This window comes from Budorcas taxicolor, chromosome 18 (assembly GCF_023091745.1).
Source record: "Budorcas taxicolor isolate Tak-1 chromosome 18, Takin1.1, whole genome shotgun sequence".
NCBI lineage: Eukaryota > Metazoa > Chordata > Mammalia > Artiodactyla > Bovidae > Budorcas > Budorcas taxicolor.
Genome location: NC_068927.1, coordinates 64,860,599 through 64,881,102, shown reverse-complemented (window position 1 = coordinate 64,881,102; position 20,504 = coordinate 64,860,599). Strand labels below are relative to the sequence as shown.

At 44.8% G+C, this 20,504-nt stretch overlaps 1 pseudogene; it reads left to right on the top strand.

Annotated features, from left to right (window-relative positions):
* The first annotated feature begins 1,133 nt into the window (after window positions 1-1,133).
* Window positions 1,134-15,881, top strand: LOC128064080 (killer cell immunoglobulin-like receptor 2DL5A; annotated as a pseudogene).
* Window positions 15,882-20,504: the final 4,623 nt, after the last annotated feature.

The window sequence follows — 20,504 nt, the reverse complement described above, 5'->3', positions numbered from 1 at the left end:
CCCCTCAGCTTTCTAAAAAGAACAAAGTCCTGGCTTTTGAGAACATGAATTGACTTGGAGGCCATTGTGCTTAGTGAAATAAGTCAGACAGGGAAAGAGAAATGCTGTATGTTTTCACTTATATGTGGAATCTAAAAATCAAAATAGTGATATCCCTGATAGTCCAGTGACTAAGACTCTGGGTTTGCAATGCAAGGGATCCAGGTTCAATCCCTGGTCAGAGAACTAGATCCCACAAGCTACAACTAAAAAGATACCGCATTCCACAACGCAGATCTGATGCAGCCAGATAAACAATAATAAGTATTAAGAAAATAAACATAGATGAACAAACATAACCAAAGAGAATCAGACTCACATATTCAAAGAAGAAACTAGTGGTTACCAGAGGGGAGAGGGGAGAGGGGTGGGTGTGAGGGGCAGCAAAGTCTGTAGGGTGGATTAAGAAACACCAACAACCATTTATAAAATAAATAACTCACAGGGTTATAATGTCCAGCACAGGGATTATAGTCAATATTTTATAAGTTTTGTATTGTGTGTAATCTCTGAGAATACAGAATCACTATGTAATACACATGTAGCTAATATAATATTGTAAGCCAACTATACATAAATTATTAAAAATTGTTTCATGTTGAAGGAACTTCGCCATGCATACATAGAAAAGAAAATACAATATAGGAAAATTCATAGATTAAAAAAATCATGAAATTAGCATTTTCCATAAAGACAATTTTACTTCGGATGTCACAGAGATGGTTGAACATTAAAGATAACATATAATGCTTGAAAATTTTTTAATATAGGAATGAAATAAGAAATTCTATGAAAATCATATCAAGAATGAAAACAGAAAACAATTCAGTGCCTCAAAGTCATAGCAGATTAGATATTGTGGCTTACATTTTTGGTAAACTTGAAAATGTAGCCAAAGGTAGGTTTGGTCAGAGGTTGTGGTTCAAGTTGTTAAACACTCTGAAGAGACAGAACTGGCCTTAAAATTTTCCAGGAAGCCCAATTCCTCCCTCAGCCGGGGCCCCCGCACTCTGCCTTTTTTAAGGTAAGAAGAGCCTGTGTGAGTCACCTTTCTGTCCTGTGGTCAGCTTGCACACGATGTTAGTTTGGGCGTCATGATAACATCCTGTGTACTCTTCAGGTCTGCTGAGCTGCTGCCTCCTGCTCAGCAGAAGCAGCACCATGCTGTCGACCATCGTCAGCCTGGCATGTCTTGAGTCCTGGAATGGAACAAAGCCTGGTGCAAATATTGACCTGGAGGGCTGGGTCCACCTTAACAGAGAGCCCTGCCTCCACAGGGGTGAAGTGGATTTTAATGGTTGGGTTCATCAAGGCTGGGCACCGTCCTTGCAAACAAGGCCCATAGAACAGGCCGGGGGAGTAGAAGGCCAGGTCTGACATGAGATGGATTATCCATCACGAGTCTTTCTTTCCAGGGTTCTTCTTGATCCAGAGCATCTGGGCACAAGAGGGTGAGTCTTTCCCCAAAACCGTGGTTGCCGTCCACCTCAAGTAGGACTCTCCTGTAATGAGGGGAGATGGCACAGAAGGTAGGGTGACGGTCACCCGTGGGAAGTCATTACCATATAAGGGTGAGTCTTTTGGAAGGTGAAAATGGGAGCCCAGGGTGGTTTTGATGGTAGAGAGTCTGCCTGCAGTGAGGGAGACCTGGGTTTGATCCCTGGGATGGGAAGATCCCCTGGAGAAGAACATGGCAAGCCACTCCAGTATTCTTGCCGGGAGAATCCCATGGACAGAGGAGTCTGGTGGTCGGTAGCTCAGGGGGTCACAAAGAGTCAGACACGACTGGTTGACTAACACTTTCAGGGAAATCTAGCCCCCAATTCTGGCCCAGAGACCCTCCCCCACACACTCTTCCCTCTGCTCAGCCAGGCTCTATGTGCACCCACAGGAGACTGTGATGCTCAGAGCTGGGGTGACTGGGAGGGACTGGTGTTATCTGTAGACTGAGGGAAGGCAGCAGGGCCGGGGACAACAGACCCTTGGAGGACAAGGTGATGACTCAAGCTCTCCAGCAGTTCCATGGATGGGCATTGCAGAGAACTGCTGTTGCTGGCCTCCATTCAGAAGAAGGGGAGAACCTATGCCCTGCCCCCTGAGATTCCAGAAGGTTCTACCACAGACTCCATCATGTCCTGTGTTTCTCATGTGAGCTGACATCATTTCACTCACACAGGTTGTTCTTCCATTGGGTGTCTACTCCGTCTTGTTTTATGAAACAAATTTAACATCATCAACATCCAGGAAGAATCTGTTAGTTGACACTTGCTCAACATTCTCAGGCTTCCTGGGTAACTCAGTGGTGAAGAACCTGCCTGCAATGCAGTGGCTGCAGAAGATCGGGGTTCAATCCTGGGGTTGGAAGATCCCCTGGAGAAGGAAATGGCAACCCACTTCAGTATTCTTGCCTGGACAATCCCCATGGACAGAGGAGTCTGGCGGGCTACAGTCCACGGAGTCACAAGAGTCAGACATGGCTGAGCACAGACACACGCTCAAAATTCTCAGCAGGTGTTTTTGTGTAGGGTGTGCTACGCCTCGGTGGTGTGGGAATCTCCATGCAGCATGGGTTCCCCTAGTTTGAAAAGGAGCCTTAGAGGGGGCGGTCCTAAGATGGCAGAGGAATAGGACGGGAAGACCACTTTCTCCCTCACAAATTCCTCAAAAGAACATTTCAACGCTGAGCAAACTCCACAAAATAACTTCTGAAAGCTGGCAGAGGACACCAGGCAACCAGAAAAGCAGACCATTGTCTTCGAAAACAGGTAGGAAAAAATATAAAAGATGAAAAGAGAGACAAAGGAGGTGGGGAGGGAGCTCCGACTAGGGAAGGGAAAGCCTGTCCCAGGAAGGGAATTTTAAGAAGAGAGGTTTCCAAACACCAGGAAACACTCTCCCTGCCAAGTCTGTGGCGAGCCTTGAAAACACAGAGGGCAACATAACAGGAAGGAAAAATAAATAAATAATTAAAACCAACAGATTACAAGCCCAACAGTAACTCCCCCAGCGGAAAAACAGCACAGATGCCTGCATCAGCCACTAGCAAGTGGGGCCAGGGCAGGGAAGCACGGGAGGCGCGGGCTGCAGAGATTTGTAAGAATCGGGCAGGAATGCCCCACGCGTAACCAGAACGATCTAACTTGGGCTAGCAAACCAGACTGTGGGATACCTACCACATGAAAAGCTCGAACATAAGACACTGCCAGGACCATGCACAGAACAAAGGATGGAACGGACATAGCCGCTGCAGACCATCCCCTGCCGGGGACAGGCAGCCAGAGCCGTAAGGGCTGGAAAGGGGCAATTGCAGACCCGGAGAGACTCTACCTACCAAACTACAAGCAGGCTTCTTTGCTAAGACTTCTGGGGGTGCTGGACAGTCACCATCTGCCTCACAAGGGGCGCCAGCAATACACCCAGAAAACTGAGCAGCAGAGACAGAAAAGGCGACAAGTCGCAGCGACCGCGCTCACCAAACTCCTGAGCTGCTCGGACCTGGGAAGGGCACAAAACGCAGTCCCAACCGAATCTGAGCCTCTGAGGGCTACCTGAGCGCCGAACCTGAGCGGCTTAGACCGGGGAGGTGCACGCAGCCTAGGGCCGGCCTCAGACGGTTCCCGGCTGAGCATTGTAGAACTGGAGCGGTGTGTGCGCCGCGAAAAGGGACAGGTCCAGCGGGGCTGAGACACTGTGTGCACACGACAGTGCTATTTGTTTGCAGCATCCCCCCTTCCCCACAGTGCGACTGAACTAGTGAGCCTAAAAAACCAGCAAACAGAAGTTAAACAGAGGGAATCGCCTTGGAAGTGACTCCACACTGCCCACAACATCAGAGAAGGGCCAGATATATCTTTACTATTTTTACAATCATTCCTGGGTTTTTTCCCCCTCTTTTTTCTTGCTTTTTTTTTCTTGCTTTTTTTTCCCGAATTTTTTTTAATTGTTAAGTCTTCTATTTCTCCTCTAATTTTTATTTCTATAACCTACTATTACTCTTCAAAAAAAAAAGACTATTTTTTTAAGGCAAACACCATATATAGTCTTTATGTGGTTGTTGTTGGCGTTTTTTAATAATTCTTGTGGCTTTTTTCTCCTTTTTTCCTTCTGCTTCTTTTCTTTAATATTGTATTTTTGAAAATCCAACCTCTACTCTAGATTTTTAATCTTTGCTTTTTGGTTTTTGTTGTCAATTTTGGACACTTAAAAACCCAAACTTCACTACCCAATTTTACCTGAGAGCGAGATTGCAGGCTTGACCACTCCCTCCTCCTTTGGACTCTCCTTTTTCTCCACAAGGTGGCCTCTGTCTCTTTTCTCCCCATCTCTTCTCTATCCAACTCTGTGAATCTCTGTGTGTTCCAGACGGTGGAGAACACCTAAGGAACTGGTTACTGGCAGGATTTGTCTCTCTCCTTCTCATTCCTCTCTCTTATCCTCCTGGTCACCTCTGTCTACTTCCTCCCTCTCCTCTTCCCCGTATAACTCCGTAAATACCTCTGAGCGGTCCAGACTATAGAGCGCACATAAGGAAGTGACTACTGGCTAGCTTGCTCTCTCCTCTTTTGATCTCACCGCATCTCATTCCAGTCACCTCTAACTACCCCCTCCCTCTTCTCTTCTCCATGTAACTCAGTGAACCTCTCTGGGTGTCCCTCAATGTGGAGAAACTTTTCGTCTTTAACCTAGATATTTTATCATCAGTGCTGTATAGATGGAGAAATCTAGAGGCTACTGTAAAAATAAAACTGAAAACCAGAAGCAGGAGGCTTAAGTCCAAAGCCTGAGAACATCAGAGAACTCCTGAATTCAGGGAACATTAAGCAATAGGAGCTCATCAAATGCCTCCATATCTACACTGAAACCAAGCTCCACCCAAGGGCCAACAAGTTCCAGAGCAAGACATACCACGCAAATTCTCCAGCAACACAGGAACACACCCATGAGCTTCAATATACAGGCAGCTCAAAGCTACTGCAAAACCTTTGACTTCTCATAACCCATTACTGGTCACTCCACTGTACTCCAGAGAGAAGAAATCTAGCTCCACCCACCAGAACTCCAACACAAGCCTCCCTAACCAGGAAACCTTGACAAGCCACTGATACAACCCCACCCACAGTGAGGAAGCTCCATAATAAAGAGAACTCCACAAATTACCAGAATATTAAAAGGCCAACCCAAACGCAGCAATATAACCAAGATGAAGAGACAGAGGAATACTCAGCAGATTAAGGAACAGGAGAAATGCCCACCAAACCAAACAAAAGAGGAAGAGATAGGGAATCTACCTGAGAAAGAATTCCGAATATTGATAGTGAAAATGATCCAAAATCTTGAAATCAAAATGGAAATACAGATAAATAGCCTGGAGACAAGGATTGAGAAGATGCAAGAAAGGTTTAACAAGGACCTAGAAGAAATAAAAAAGAGTCAATATATAACAAATAATGCAATAAATGAGATCAGAAACACTCTGGAGGCAACAAATAGTAGAATAACGGAGGCAGAAGATAGGATTCGTGAAATAGAAGATAGAATGGTAGAAATAAATGAATCAGAGAGGAAAAAAGAAAAACGAATTAAAACAAATGAGGACAATCTCAGAGACACCCAGGACAACATGAAACTCTCCAACATTCGAATTATAGGAGTCCCAGAAGAAGACCAAAAGAAAGACTATGAGAAAATCCTTGAGGAGATAATAGTTGAAAACTTCCCTAAAATGGGGAAGGAAATAATCACCCAAGTCCAAGAAACACAGAGAGTCCCAAACAGGATAAACCCAAGGTGAAACACCCCAAGACACATATTAATCAAATGAACAAAGATCAAACACAAAGAACAAATATTAAAAGCAGCAAGGGAAAAACAACAAATAACACACAAGGGGATTCCCATAAGGATAACAGCTGATCTTTCAATAGAAACTCTTCAGGCCAGGAGGGAATGGCAAGACATACTTAAAGTGATGAAAGAAAATAACCTACAGCCCAGATTACTGTACCCAGCAAGGATCTCATTCAAATACGAACGAGAGATCAAAAGCTTTACAGACAAGCAAAAGCTGAGAGAATTCAGCACCACCAAACCAGCTCTCCAACAAATGCTAAAGGATATTCTCTAGACAGGAAACACAAAAAGGGTGTATGAACCCGAACCCAAAACAATAAAGTAAACGGTAACGGGATCATACTTATCAATAATTACCTTAAACGTAAATGGGTTGAATGCCCCAACCAAAAGACAAAGATTGGCCTAATGGATACAAAAACAAGACCCCTCTATATGCTGCTTACAAGAGACCCACCTCAAAACAAGGGACACATACAGACTGAAAGTGAAGGGCTGGAAAAAGATATTCCACACAAATAGAGACCAAAAGAAAGCAGGAGTGGCAATACTCATATCTGATAAAATAGACTTTAAAACAAAGGCTGTGAAAAGAGACAAAGAAGGATATTACATAATGATCAAAGGATCAATCCAAGCAGAAGATATAACAATTATAAATATATATGCACCCAACATAGGAGCACCGCAATATGTAAGACAAATGCTAACAAGTATGAAAGGGGAAATTAACAATAACACAATAATAGCGGGAGAATTTAATACCCCACTCACACCTATGGACAGATCAACTAAACAGAAAATTAACCAAGAAACGCAAACTTTAAATGATACATTAGACCAGTTAGACCTAATTGATATCTATAGGACATTTCACCACAAAACAATGAATTTCACCTTTTTCTCAAGTGCTCATGGAACCTTCTCCAGGATAGATCACATCCTGGGCCATAAATCTAACCTTGATAAATTTTAAAAAATCGAAATCATTCCAACCATCTTTTCTGACCATAATGCATTAAGATTAGATCTCAATTACAGAAGAAAAACTATTAAAAATTCCAACATATGGAGGTTGAACAACACACTTCTGAATAACCAACAAATCACAGAAGAAATCAAAAAAGAAATCAAAATATGCATAGAAACTAATGAAAATGAAAACACAACAACCCAAAACCTGTGGGACACTATAAAAGCAGTGCTAAGAGGAAAGTTCATACCACTACAGGCATACCTCAAGAAACAAGGAAAAAGTCAAATAACCTAACTCTACACCTAAAGCAACTAGAAAAGGAAGAAATGGATAACCCCAGAGTTAGTAGAAGGAAAGAAATCTTAAAAATTAGGGCAGAAATAAATGCAAAAGAAACAAAAGAGACCATAGCAAAAATCAACAAAGCCAAAAGCTGGTTCTTTGAAAGGATAAATAAAATTGACAAACCATTAGCCAGACTCATCAAGAAGCAAAGAGAGAAAAATCAAATCAATAAAATTAGAAATGAAATGGAGAGATCACAACAGACAACACAGAAATACAAAGGATCATAAGAGACTACTATCAGCAACTATATGCCAATAAAATGGACAACGTGGAAGAAATGGACAAATTCTTAGAAAAGTACAATATTCCAAAACTGAACCAGGAAGAAATAGAAAATCTTAACAGACCCATCACAAGCACGGAAATTGAAACTGTAATCAGAAATCTTCCAGCAAACAAAAGCCCAGGTCCAGACGGCTTCACAGCTGAATTCTACCAAAAATTTCGAGAAGAGCTAACACCTATCCTACTCAAACTCTTCCAGAAAATTGCAGAGGAAGGTCAACTTCCAAACTCATTCTATGAGGCCACCATCACCCTAATATCAAAACCTGACAAAGATACTACAAAAAAAGAAAACTACAGGCCAATATCACTGATGAACATAGATGCAAAAATCCTCAATAAATTCTAGCAATCAGAATCCAACAACACATTAAAAAGATCATACACCATGACCAAGTGGGCTTTATCCCAGGGATGCAAGGATTCTTCAATATCCGCAAATCAATCAGTGTAATTCACCACATTAACAAATTGAAAAATAAAAGCCATATGATTATCTCAATAGATGCAGAGAAGGCCTTTGACAAAATTCAACATCCATTTATGATAAAAACTCTCCAGAAAGCAGGCATAGAAGGAACATACCTCAAGATAATAAAAGCTATATATGACAAACCTACAGCAAACATTATCCTCAATGATGAAAAATTGAAAGCATTTCCCCTAAAGTCAGGAACAAGACAAGGGTGCCCATTTTCACTGCTACTATTCAACATAGTTCTGGAAGTTTTGACCACAGCAATCAGAGCAGAAAAAGAAATAAAAGGAATGCAAATTGGAAAAGAAGAAGTAAAACTCTCACTGTTTGCAGATGACATGATCCTCTACATAGAAAACCCTAAAGACTCCACCAGAAAATTACTAGAACTCATCAATGAATATAGTAAAGTTGCAGGATATAAAATCAACACACAGAAATCCCTTGCATTCCTAGACACCAATAATGAGAAAGTAGAAAAAGAAATTAAGGAAACAATTCCATTCACCATTGCAACGAAAAGAATAAAATACTTAGGAATATATCTACCTAAAGAAACTAAAGACCTATATATAGAAAACTATAAAACAGTGATGAAGGAAATCAAAGAGGACACTAATAGATGGAGAAATATACCATGTTCATGGATCGGCAGAATCAATATAGTGAACATGAGTATACTACCCAAAGCAATTTACAAATTCAATGCAATCCCTATCAAGCTACCAGCCATATTTTTCACAGAACTAGAACAAATAATCTCAAGATTTGTATGGAAATACAAAAAACCTCGAATTGCCAAAGCAATCTTGAGAAAGAAGAATGGAACTGGAGGAATCAACTTGCCTGACTTCAGGCTCTACTACAAAGCCACAGTCATCAAGACAGTATGGTACTGGCACAAAGACAGAAATATAGAAAAATGGAACAAAATAGAAAGCCCAGAGATAAATCCACACACATATGGACACCTTATCTTTGACAAAGGAGGCAAGAATATACAATGGAGTAAAGACAATCTCTTTAACAAGTGGTGCTGGGAAAACTGGTCAACCACTTGTAAAAGAATGAAACTAGATCACTTTCTAACACCGCACACGAAAATAAACTCAAAATGGATTAAAGATCTAAATGCAAGACCAGAAACTATAAAACTCCTAGAGGAGAACATAGGCAAAACACTCTCCAACATAAATCACAGCAGGATCCTCTATGATCCACCTCCCAGAATTCTGGAAATAAAAGCAAAAATAAACAAATGGGATCTAATTAAAATTAAAAGCTTCTGCACAACAAAGGACACTGTAAGCAAGGTGAAAAGACAGCCTTCTGAATGGGAGAAAATAATAGCAAAGGAAACAACATACAAACAACTAATCTCAAAAATATACAAGCAACTTATGCAGCTCAAGTCCAGAAAAATAAACGACCCAATCAAAAAATGGGCCAAAGAACTAAATAGACATTTCTCCAAAGAAGACATACGGATGGCTAACAAACACATGAAAAGATGCTCAACATCACTCATTATCAGAGAAATGCAAATCAAAACCACAATGAGGTACCACTTCACACCAGTCAGAATGTCTGCGATCCAAAAATCTGCAAGCAATAAATGCTGGAGAGGGTGTGGAGAAAGGGAACCCTCCTACACTGTTGGTAGGAATGCAAACTAGTACAACCACTATGGAGAACAGTGTGGAGATTCCTTAAAAAATTGCAAATAGAACTGCCATATGACCCAGCAATCCCACTGCTGGGCATACACACTGAGGAAACCAGAATTGAAAGAGACACATGTACCCCAATGTTCATCGCAGCACTGTTTATAATAGCCAGGACATGGAAGCAACCTAGATGTCCATCAGCAGATGAATGGATAAGAAAGCTGTGGTACATATACACAATAGAGTATTACTCAGCCGTTAAAAAGAATACATTTGAATCAGTTCTGATGAGATGGATGAAACTGGAGCCGATTATACAGAGTGAAGTAAGCCAGAAAGAAAAACACCAATACAGTATACTAACACATATATATGGAACTCAGAAAGATGGCAATGATGACCCTGTATGCAAGACAGCAAAAAAGACACAGATGTGTATAGCGGACTTTTGGACTCAGAGGGAGAGGGAGAGGGTGGGATGATTTGTGAGAATGGCATTGAAACATGTATACTATCATGTAAGAATCGACTCACCAGTCTATGTCCGATGCAGGATACAGCATGCTTGGGGCTGGTGCATGGGGATGACCCAGAGGGATGTTGTGTGGAGGGAGGTGGGAGGGGGGGTACATGTTTGGGATCGCATGTACACCCATAGTGGATTCATGTCAATGTATGGCAAAACCAATACAGTATTGTAAAGTAAAATAAAGTAAAAATAAAAATTTAAAGAAAAGGAGCCTTAGAGATGTGGAAAGGGGTGGGTCATCTGAACCCAGTGAAGGGAAGGGGTTCCCCATTTTCTACAGTAAACCATGCATTCTTTTCCCCCAGGTGATCACGGCAAGCCCTCCCTGTCAGCCTGGCCAAGCCCTGGGATTCCTCAAGGACAGCATGTTACTCGCCGGTCACTCCCCTCTCAGATTGACAGGTTCAGGCTGCAAAAGGGTGATAGAACCAATGTCCCTGAGCTCCAGGTCGTGGTGTTCTGGAAGGACTTCCTTGTGGGCTCTGTGACTGAAGCACACAGGGGGACCCATAGGCGTCATGGCCAATACGGTCACCTCCCCCCTGCGTGATCAGCACCCAGTGACCCCTGGAGAATGTGGTCACCGGTCAGAGAGCTCTTGTCCAGAGAGGCCACCCATTGTCCCAGTCTCCCAGACCCCAGAGATTTCTGGTGGTTGTGTGAGTCAGGGTCCAGTCAGAATGACAGGAAGTGCTCCAGGCATTCTAGATAAAACGCTATTTAATGGAGGAAATTGGGTCCCACAGTGGGCAGAATGATGGCTCCCCATGATGTCCACATCCTAATATCCCAAATCTACGATTGCTGTATCCCATTCCAAGGGAAATGAAACTGCATGTGGAACTAAGGTTGGTAAGCAGGTGACCTTGAGATGAGGAGGTTTTCCTGCAGGTGTCTCTGTGCTTTCGGTCTCTCCCACTCTGAGTGGTCAGCCCCTTAGTGACCTTCTGAACACGGTGATCACAGGTGAGAATGTCAAGAGCTGGCATACAGACTGGATGTACCAGGATGTGGAAGCCCCAGGTGGTGGTGTGGGAGACGAGAGAAAGGTGCTTTTCATGGAGATAAATCGACTTGGTGAGTGTTGCATCCGACAGACAAAGAAAGAGGAGAAACAAGTACAGACCACCTGTTATGACAGAAGAGACAGAGGCAGGGGCAGGGACAGGGGAACTCAGAGATGGAGATAAAGACTGAAGTGAGAGACACAGACAGAAGGGCAGGTAGCAGAGAGGGTGCCCTTCCTCCCTGACTTTGTTCAGAGACCAGAAACAGTTTAGGAGCCTGGTTTCCATTTCAACTCTACACTCTCTTCTCTACTCAAAGAACCCAACGATACACCATGTATCTGCCCAGGACTTCATGACCAGGTTGGTCTGTCTCAGACTGTTTCCCCAGGAGTCCTAGTCCTCATGGCCCGGGTGACGCACAGATACTGTGTTCACTCAGATGTGGCTTCATTCCAGGTGGTTGAGCCACACTGTTCCCCAGGACACCAAGGTCCCTGGTGACGGAGCCTAATGCCAGCTCCTGTATGTTGTGTTTCATGGGTTCTCATGCTGTATGCTCAGGCCCACGTACAAGTTCACACCAAACGTTGTAAGATTATGGAGGGCAAAGCCCACAGAGGGATGGAATCAGGGAGAAAACAGAGTCAACAGAAAGCAGAGGCAGAAACACACTTGCTGTGCGCGCACACAGAAAATAAGCCAGAGGGACTGGGGCGGTGGGAAAAACATCTAAAAAATAAAGGTAAATAGAAAGAAAAAGGGTTAGAGAATTAGTGAGAAAGAAAGAAGTGGACAGAGAAGCCCTAAAAATAACAGACTTGGGAGGGTGGGTGGATGCAAAGATCGAGAAAGATGGTGATGTGGGGGCAGATAAGAGGGATTACAAAAGAGAGCCAGGGAGACCAAGAGGCTGAGGAAGTCATGGAAGTGGAAATAGATGATAGACAGGCAGGGAAAGTGATGGATGAACATACACATGGATGATAAAACAGGTAGAGAGCTACACCCATAGAAAGGTAGATAGATGGTGGAAACACGGGTGGATATATAGGTAGATGATAAGATGGGTAGATGGAACGGTGGATGGAGATATAGACAGATAACAGAACAGATGAATAATGCTGAAAGATAGAGACGAGGTAGACAATGAGAGGCTCCGAATGAAAGAAGACAGATCAAATCAATCAATCCAAGGAGAAGTAGAGAGAGTTAAAAAAAAATACAAGAAGGAAAACAATTAGGAGGGAGGCAATTTCCGAGACCTAGAGAGAGAAAGTAGGAGAGACAGGGGAGAATAGGAGAGTGAGAGAGAGAGAGAGAGAGAGAGAGTTGAAAAGAACCGCGGGTGTGAATTCTCAGTTCAGGGGTGAAGGACATGGGATTCGGGAAGAGCCTGTCTCACGGAACTGCCTCTCCTCCTTCCAGGTCTGTCCAAGAAACCCTCTCTCTCAGCCCAGGGGAGGCCGTGGCGAGGTCAGAGGAGAATGTAACCTTGGTCTGCAGCTCCGAGAGCGCCTTTGACCAGCTCCATCTGCTCAGGGAGAGGGGGAACCTTGGGCGGGGCCCCCGCGGAGCACTCCAGGCAGAGTTCCCTCTGGGTCCTGGGACCCCAGCCCACAGCGGGGTCTGCAGGTGCCATGGCTCCTTCACTCGCTCTCCCTACTTGTGGTCAGACTCCAGCAACCCACTGTTCCTGTCTGTCACAGGTGAGGAACCTCTTCCTGGCCCATGCTTTGTTGTTCCTGTTCAGTGGCTAAGCTGTGTCTAACTCTTTGTGATCTCATGGACTGCAGCACGACAGACTCCTCTGTCCTTCACATTCCCCCCTTCATGGATCGCAACTTGGTCATGGTGAAGGGGCTTGTGTAACTCAATGAAACTATGAGCCATGTCATGCAGGGCCACCCAAGCCTAACGGGTCATAGTGAAGAGTTCTGACCAAATGTGGTCCCCTGGGGGAGGAAATGGCAACTCACTGCAGAATTCTTACCTCCAGAACCCCATGAAGAGTCCCATGCTTTACAATACACTAAATCACATTGCAATGGCCAAAAAGGCTGTTTGGCTTGTCCCATAAATTCTTACTGTATCATGGGCTCTATCTCAAGGGCTCCATGCTGGTGTCAGGGGACCTTAGGGCTTCTGGAGAAATGGAGGCAATGAGAACCAGAGAGAAAAAGAGATGGTAGATGGCATCTCAACCCTCTTCCACCTCCTGTATGGATGCTCCACATCAGAGTCCTGTAATCAAGGCAAATAAAGAAAAGGGTCAGGGTAGACCCTTCTGGAGGAGAATCTGGGCCCATTCAGGAGGATCTGAGATTGCAGCATATCCTTGCTCTTAATGTTTTCCCAGAAGGACCCTGCCATACAGGTGATTTTCCAATTAAGGAACACAGATAGTGATTCCTGGAGCAGACAGAATGTCTCTTGATTATCGCTGTCTTCCATCGTCAGGCATATCCTTGCCACCTCCTTCCACCATCTCTTCTCTGGATGGAAGCTCTACTCAACGCATTCACGGTGAGGGACCAGAAGCTCTCCCCTCCGGCATCAGTGCTCTGAGGAATGACAGAGTCAATGACAGGCAGGAGGTCAACCTTCCAGAAACAAGAGTCCTCCTTTGGTGGGGTGAGGAAGGTTACTGTTCACCCCTTCTGGCTTTTCTCCCCTAGGATCCACTACAAGTACTTGCCCATCACCCATGGATCCACACACCACGGAAGGTAAGCAAGATGATCTCCTATCTCAGCAAGTTTCTGAGAAGACAAAGGGTTCCTGTGTGAGTGTTGGTTCTACCACCTCCCAGCTCTGTGACCTTGGGCTCCTCAACATCCCTGTCATGTCAGCATTTGAGATCATGGTCTGTTTTAGAACCAGAGGGGGCATTGAGTTTCTGATTCTCTGGGACTGGGAATTTCTACACTGAACAAAGCAAGAGAGAGTGACTTGACCCCAAGCTAAGGGAGCTGTTCACTCTCCCTCCACCAGCATCTTTGGGGAAGGATGGGGGACAAAGGGAGGATTTTGGGGAGCACCTTCAGATGTGCTATTCCTCCACTAGTGTTTATGAACCGAACATTCCACAGTTCAGAAATGGAAGTGTCGTGTCTTCTTGAGGATTCCATTCCAGGTCTATGTGGATGCAGCGGGAAATATATGGAGGATGAAAGCAGTCCCCATTCATGCAAAAGCACCATGCCTTGTCACATGGGCAGCAGAGAAAAACTGCATGGGAGCCCGGGGGACCTGGTTTCAGACCGCTACTTGTCTTGCATGGCCTCTTCACTTCATCCACTGCTAGTATCTCTCCTGGATGCTTTGGTACCGCCTGGAAAGTGGAGACCATACTGATCAGGTTGAGAGCTACTGACACACTTTGACACAAGGATACAATAACTCCTGTATGTAGGGGCAGGGTGTATGCAACAGATAACCAGACCTTCTCCCGTTGGCTTGTTGGCAGAAGCATGGCTTCCTCAAGGCCACTCCAGCCAGCTGCACCTTCTCCTTAGGCTCTCTGTAGCCTTCATCTATACCAGCATCTTCCTCGCTGTTCTTGTCTGTCACTGGTTACCCATAAAGTAAGTATGAAGAGCCAAACTGTCACTGGTGTTCTACCCACAATCATAAGTCTGAAGGAGGGAAACAGCGTCATCTGACCCAGGGAGAGGTGGGCTCATAGCAGAGAGTGGCGTCTTCACTTCCTGTAGGTTAAAAACTGATTTCCGTTGTTGTACTCCCTGAAGGAATATCTTCCAGAGAACCATGAAACCCTGTTCTTTTTATGAAAATATGTGTAAATTTGTTCTTAGCTGCATCAGGCCTCAGCTGCAGCATGGGGGATCCTCATTGCGGTGCTGGGGTGCAGTTCAAGGCTCCAGAGCTTGCGGGCTCAGCAGTTGCAGCACTGAGGATAGTTGCTTCAAGGCATGTGGGATCTCAGTTCTCCCACCAGGGATAGAACCCACACTCTCTGCACTGGAAGGTGGACTCTTAATCCCTGGGCTCCAGGGACATTCCAAGCCCTGTTCTTCCCCTCAACCACACTAATCTGTTCTTCTCCCCTTTATGATCTTGGGAATCTGCTGTTATGCATCAGGATAATCCATAATAGAAGATGTAGGATGGGATCTGTGGGTTTGCACAGGCTACTGAGAGAGCCCATCAGTGACTGGGATTGTATATGAGATGTTGTAGGGTTTTGTTTTTGTTTTTGTTTTTTGTTTTTTGTTTTTCCTGTTTTTAACTTAGTGGAGTAGACAGTCTCAATACCTGGAGCATACCCCTGCCTTCTTCTGGCTTTGATGTCCCCAACAAAGATACAATGATTTGGAATAACTGCCTCCACCCCAAAGAGCCTTGACTCTCTTCCATTCTCAGATGTTTCCTTCACGGAAGGAGAGCCCAAGGAAGAGAGACAGTGAACGGCAAGGTGGATCCTCCCAGGCCAAACCCTTGCCCTAACCTGAGCCCCTCTAATGCAGAATGCCCCAGCCTTCAAAAATCGCATCTCATTCCATCATTCACATCTCCTTCCTCTCAGGACCCTTCAAGAGGACGTGATATTTGCTCACTTGAACCACAGGACCCTCTCTGAGAGACTGTCATGCCCACTCCCCTGAGCCCTATGCACCACTCCACAGAGCCCAGTATCTATGAGGAATTCAATGTAAACCAAGAACATGCTGAGCCCTGAATGGCCCAATCCTTTGAGCACACAGAGTGTTATAAATTGAAAAGCTACATCTCTTTTTAAAGGGGTTCCTCCATGGGCACTCCTTCTCCTCCTCCAAAGCAGCCCAGCAGCTCTGAAGTTAAGAGTGGAGTCCAAGAATTATAGGATCATCTTCAAAAATCCCACCACCTCTTAGTAATCTCCTGGCTATTCTAACACTCTATTTTAACTACCTAACCTTTGGGGAGAAGGTATTCTAATCAATTGCAAATACAGGGTAGGTTACAATGATCATCCTACTCTTTTGAAATTTCCAGTAAAGCATAAAATTTGCAACTTGAGTCTTCAAATTATTCAGTTTAAAATAAAAGAAAACTATTAAAAAAAAAAACCTCTGTTCAGTAATAGTTTACAAAAATGAACTTGTTTATAAGACAGAAACAGACTTGTAGACTTGGAAAACAAACTTAGAGTTACAGAGGGGAAGGATGGGGGGAGAGATAGATTGGAAGTTTAAGATTGACATGTGCACACTACTATATTCAAAACAAAATGCTTTCCATGAAACGATAATCAAAGCAATGCATGTTGGCCAAAGAAAGATGTAGTATATTCTCTTTGAGATATCCAGTGTGGTGCCACTTGCCACATGAGGCTGTGTGTGTGCGTGCTAAGGCAGTTCAGTCATGTTCGACTCTTTGTGACCCCATGGATGCTGTGTAGCTCTCTAGGCTCCTCTGTGCATGGGATTCTCCAGGCAAGAACCCTGGAGTCGGTTGCCATTCCCTTCTCGAGGGGATCCTCTTGACCCAGGGGTCGAACCTTCGTTTCTCATGTCTCTTGCATTGGCAGGCGGATTCTTTACCACTGAGCCATCGGGAAGTCCCCTCAGATTTTCCCAGCCGTGTGCCCTGAGGGTGCTGGGGTTTCAGAGGAGGAAACAAGACAACAAGATCCCCCTAGTCTGGATCCGCACTGGCCGATAAAATACTCACCCAGCCACGCGGTACAATGACTCTACATGTATATGAAGTGAAGCATTCAGTTCTTCAGTCACACCCACCACATTTCAAGTGCTCAGTAGCGTCATGTGGCCAGGTGCCATGGTGCTGGACAGAGCAGATGTTTAAAAAGTCCCGTCACCACAGAGAATTCTACTGGACATTCCACTCCAGATCACTGAGGGCTGCAGGGGAACACTTGCCCCACGGAGGTTTTGCACATGCTGTGTTAATCCATCGATATTTGCACGTTTTGTCTTTTTTGCTTCTTTTCACCAAAGACAAGGATTTGAGAATCTTGTGCCTTTTAAGTTATCAACTGGTGGCACAATGTGGCTTCGCTCAACCAAGCGGAAGGCTGAACAGGATAACACCATGAGGACCCCAGTGTGAACTGAGCTGGCAAGTGGGGTGAAGATCAAGCTCCACGGAGCCTTACGTGCTCATTGAGCTCTCCGTGTGTGATGTCTCTCCTGGCTTAGAACTAAGCCACCCAAGAACTCTTTTACCAAGAAATGTCAGGATCGCTTAAAGTGAAGACATTCTGGGGCTCCTGTGTTGCTACTGTCACTGTTTCCATTTTCCCCTAATTATCCTTTTTTTTTTGGGGGGGGGGGCCTCTAGGTACAGGGAGCAGATGTCATAATCTTTATTTTTCTGAATGTTCACAGTGTAAACATGAACCCCAGTTTTCCTCATATATCTTCTTTTAAAAAATTATTTGAATGTTAGCATTTGATACTTCATTCTGTAGAATCTGAATTCTTCAACCAACTACAGCAGATGGGTTTACCTGGGTCATGGGTATATTTCTGCTGTGTGCACCAATACTTAGGACACAGTACGTGCTCTGCAATAATTTATGAACTGACCAAAGATGAGAAGTAAATTCCACTCCTGGAGGGACTGGGAAAATAAACCTATGAGTCATAGTTGGAGCCACTGTCCAGGGCTGATCAGGATGAGAAGCTGCGTCCCACCCTCTAGAGTGGGTGGTCAGCCTGAGCAGAAAGAGAAAGAGCTGAGGCCTCAGGTCTGGGCTGAGATGCCTCCGGAGCCCTGCCTGGTGACATCGTGACCGGGTCCACGGAGGGGCCGCCCCCTGCTTCGGGTCCATGGCTGTGGGAACCCCGAGGGGCAGCGGCAGCCCCCCAGGGACCACATCCTGTTTGTCCTCTAGGGCCCCGTAGTCTCTTCATCTGTACAGGGCGGGGGCGTTGGCGGCTTGGCGGTCAGAGCTGCAGACATGCCTCCCATCCTCTCCGAGGTTCTCCTCCTCAGCCAGATGTTCAGGGCAGGGAGGGGACCGCAGGAGGGCACTGGACGCCCACCCTGACCCCAGTTCATGGGAACCTCAGGGCTCGGGCACGTGGAGGAGCCAGGGATCCTGATGGGGCGAGAATCAGCCCAAGCTTTTGGTGGCAAATCTCTCACTTCCAGCCAGGGCTGAGTGTGGGCCAAGGGACCCTGAACCATGCATGTGGCTTCTCCCAGGTCTCTTGGGACCCATATCTCACTTGAGTCCCAGGAACTTGGTGTGGGACAAGGTCGGGACACTCGGATTCTAGAGTGATGCTGGTGAAACCTGGAAGGGCTCCTGAGCTGAGCTGGGGAGTGAGGGGTGGGGAAGTCCTGGGACTCAGCCTCTGACTTCCTTCCAGGGACCTTCCACAAACTCACCATCTGGGCTGAGACTCTTTGGGCAGCTCAGGGTGCCCATGTGAATACACCGTCTCAGAGTTGGAATGTGAGAGTGAGTACACAGACCATCAGGGGGTATGCTGCAGTTGGCCTGCACTATTTGGAGAAGGAAATGGCATTGCATTCCAGTATTCTTGCCTGGAAAATCCCATGAACATTGGAGCCTGCCAGCCTACAGTCCATAGGTGCCGGGGTCCAGCCCCGGTGGATCCAGGGTAATTCGAAGCAGGGACAGAATCAGCATCCTAGGAATTAATTGCTTAATTAAAGACATAGAGGGAGATTAGAAAGAAATAGTGTAGTAAGAAAATTAGTGGAGAAAAAGAGGCTGAATAACTTGGTTTATGTGGAATACCAATCGAGTATCCAAGCTCCAGATGGGAATTCAGCATGAAGGGGAAAGAAGGAATGACACGGGGGAATCATTCTTTCCAGAAACTGATCCGATTTCTTTATTTTCAGGTTTGCTCATATATCATTTTTTTACACATAGAGACAAATGGAAATTTTACAATCACACGGGGGTCAGCAGTCCTGACCTTTATCAAAATTAGGTGCTTCATATAAATGTATACAAAAAGGTCTTAGGGGTTTTACATCATCTTCTGGCCATGAGCCCTGCTGACATTTTATGGTCCTTTCTTTCTGATAACCAAAAAACTTATTTTCCAGGGGTGATTTTTCTTAAACCAGGCACCACCTTCCGAAGGTACCAGATAAAGTTGCGTTCCTATAGGGTGAGGGTGTAGTGGGTTACAACTAAGAAAGGAATTTACTTAGCCTCAGGTTTACATGATTAATCTGAAGGTTAATACTTATTTCTCCTATATGCTAGTTACATATTCATTAACATGTATAAGGGCAGGAGATTTAGCAGCAAACATCGGCCCAATAAATGAAAAAAACCCTTCACCAATATAATTCCTAATCAACCCACTATGCTAATAATTTCGAACTTCCAAAAAGAATCTGCCTTTAGTAAGTCTAAAACATCTCATGCCTCTCACGGGTGGGAGGCTATAAACAATCACGTGTGGCTGGACGAACCTGTACAGGCAGGCTAGATAACCTTCAGAGGAGTTCGTAAGTTGAAACACTCTTGTCACGCCCAGGAAATTGTTATTGACTGGAGCTGCAAGTTAACTCCTTCTCTGAGAGAGGTGGGGGGGGGGGGGGGGGGTCAGCCCCCCGTAAAGTCAGAGGTATAGGTGAGAGCATAAGACAGTAAAGTAGGCGCTCTGGATTTGGGGGTAGATGCTCGGGAACAGGGAGTCTCCTGAGCCTCCATCTCGCCTTTGCGTAATGCTGAGCCTCCTTCCTCATGACCTTTGCCAAGGGTAGAGTTCCTCACGCTGGTTCCCAGCACAGGGTTGCAAAGAGTCAGACACGACCGACTTCATTTTCTTTCATTTTATTTTAAAATTTATTTATTTCATTGGTTCTATTTTTAATCTCATCATGTACATATTCTATTGAAGTGTAGTTGACTTACAGTGTTTCAGGTGCACAGCACGTGATTCTCAATTATACAAATATGCATACATTATTTTTCAGATTATTTTCCATTTTAGCTTATTACAAGATATTGACTATAGTTTCCTGTTCTATACAGTAAATCTTTGCTGCTTGTTGCATATCTTTTTTTAAAATTAGAAATCTAACATTGTATTCATACTTCTATTTTTAAATTTATGGTATACTCCACATCAGTGTTATGCTACACTGAGAGTGAAAGCATGATGCCCAAATCCCACCATGTCCACATTAAAGTAAATGGAAAGCAATGGCAATGTTAATTGTGGGAGGAGATATTGAATCGCATTATGTTACTGGTGGGCCTTCCTGGTGACTCAGAGGATAAAGAATCTGTCTGCAACACAGGAGACCTGCGCCGATCCCTCGGTTGGGACGATCTCCTGAGAAGGAAATGGCAACCCACCCC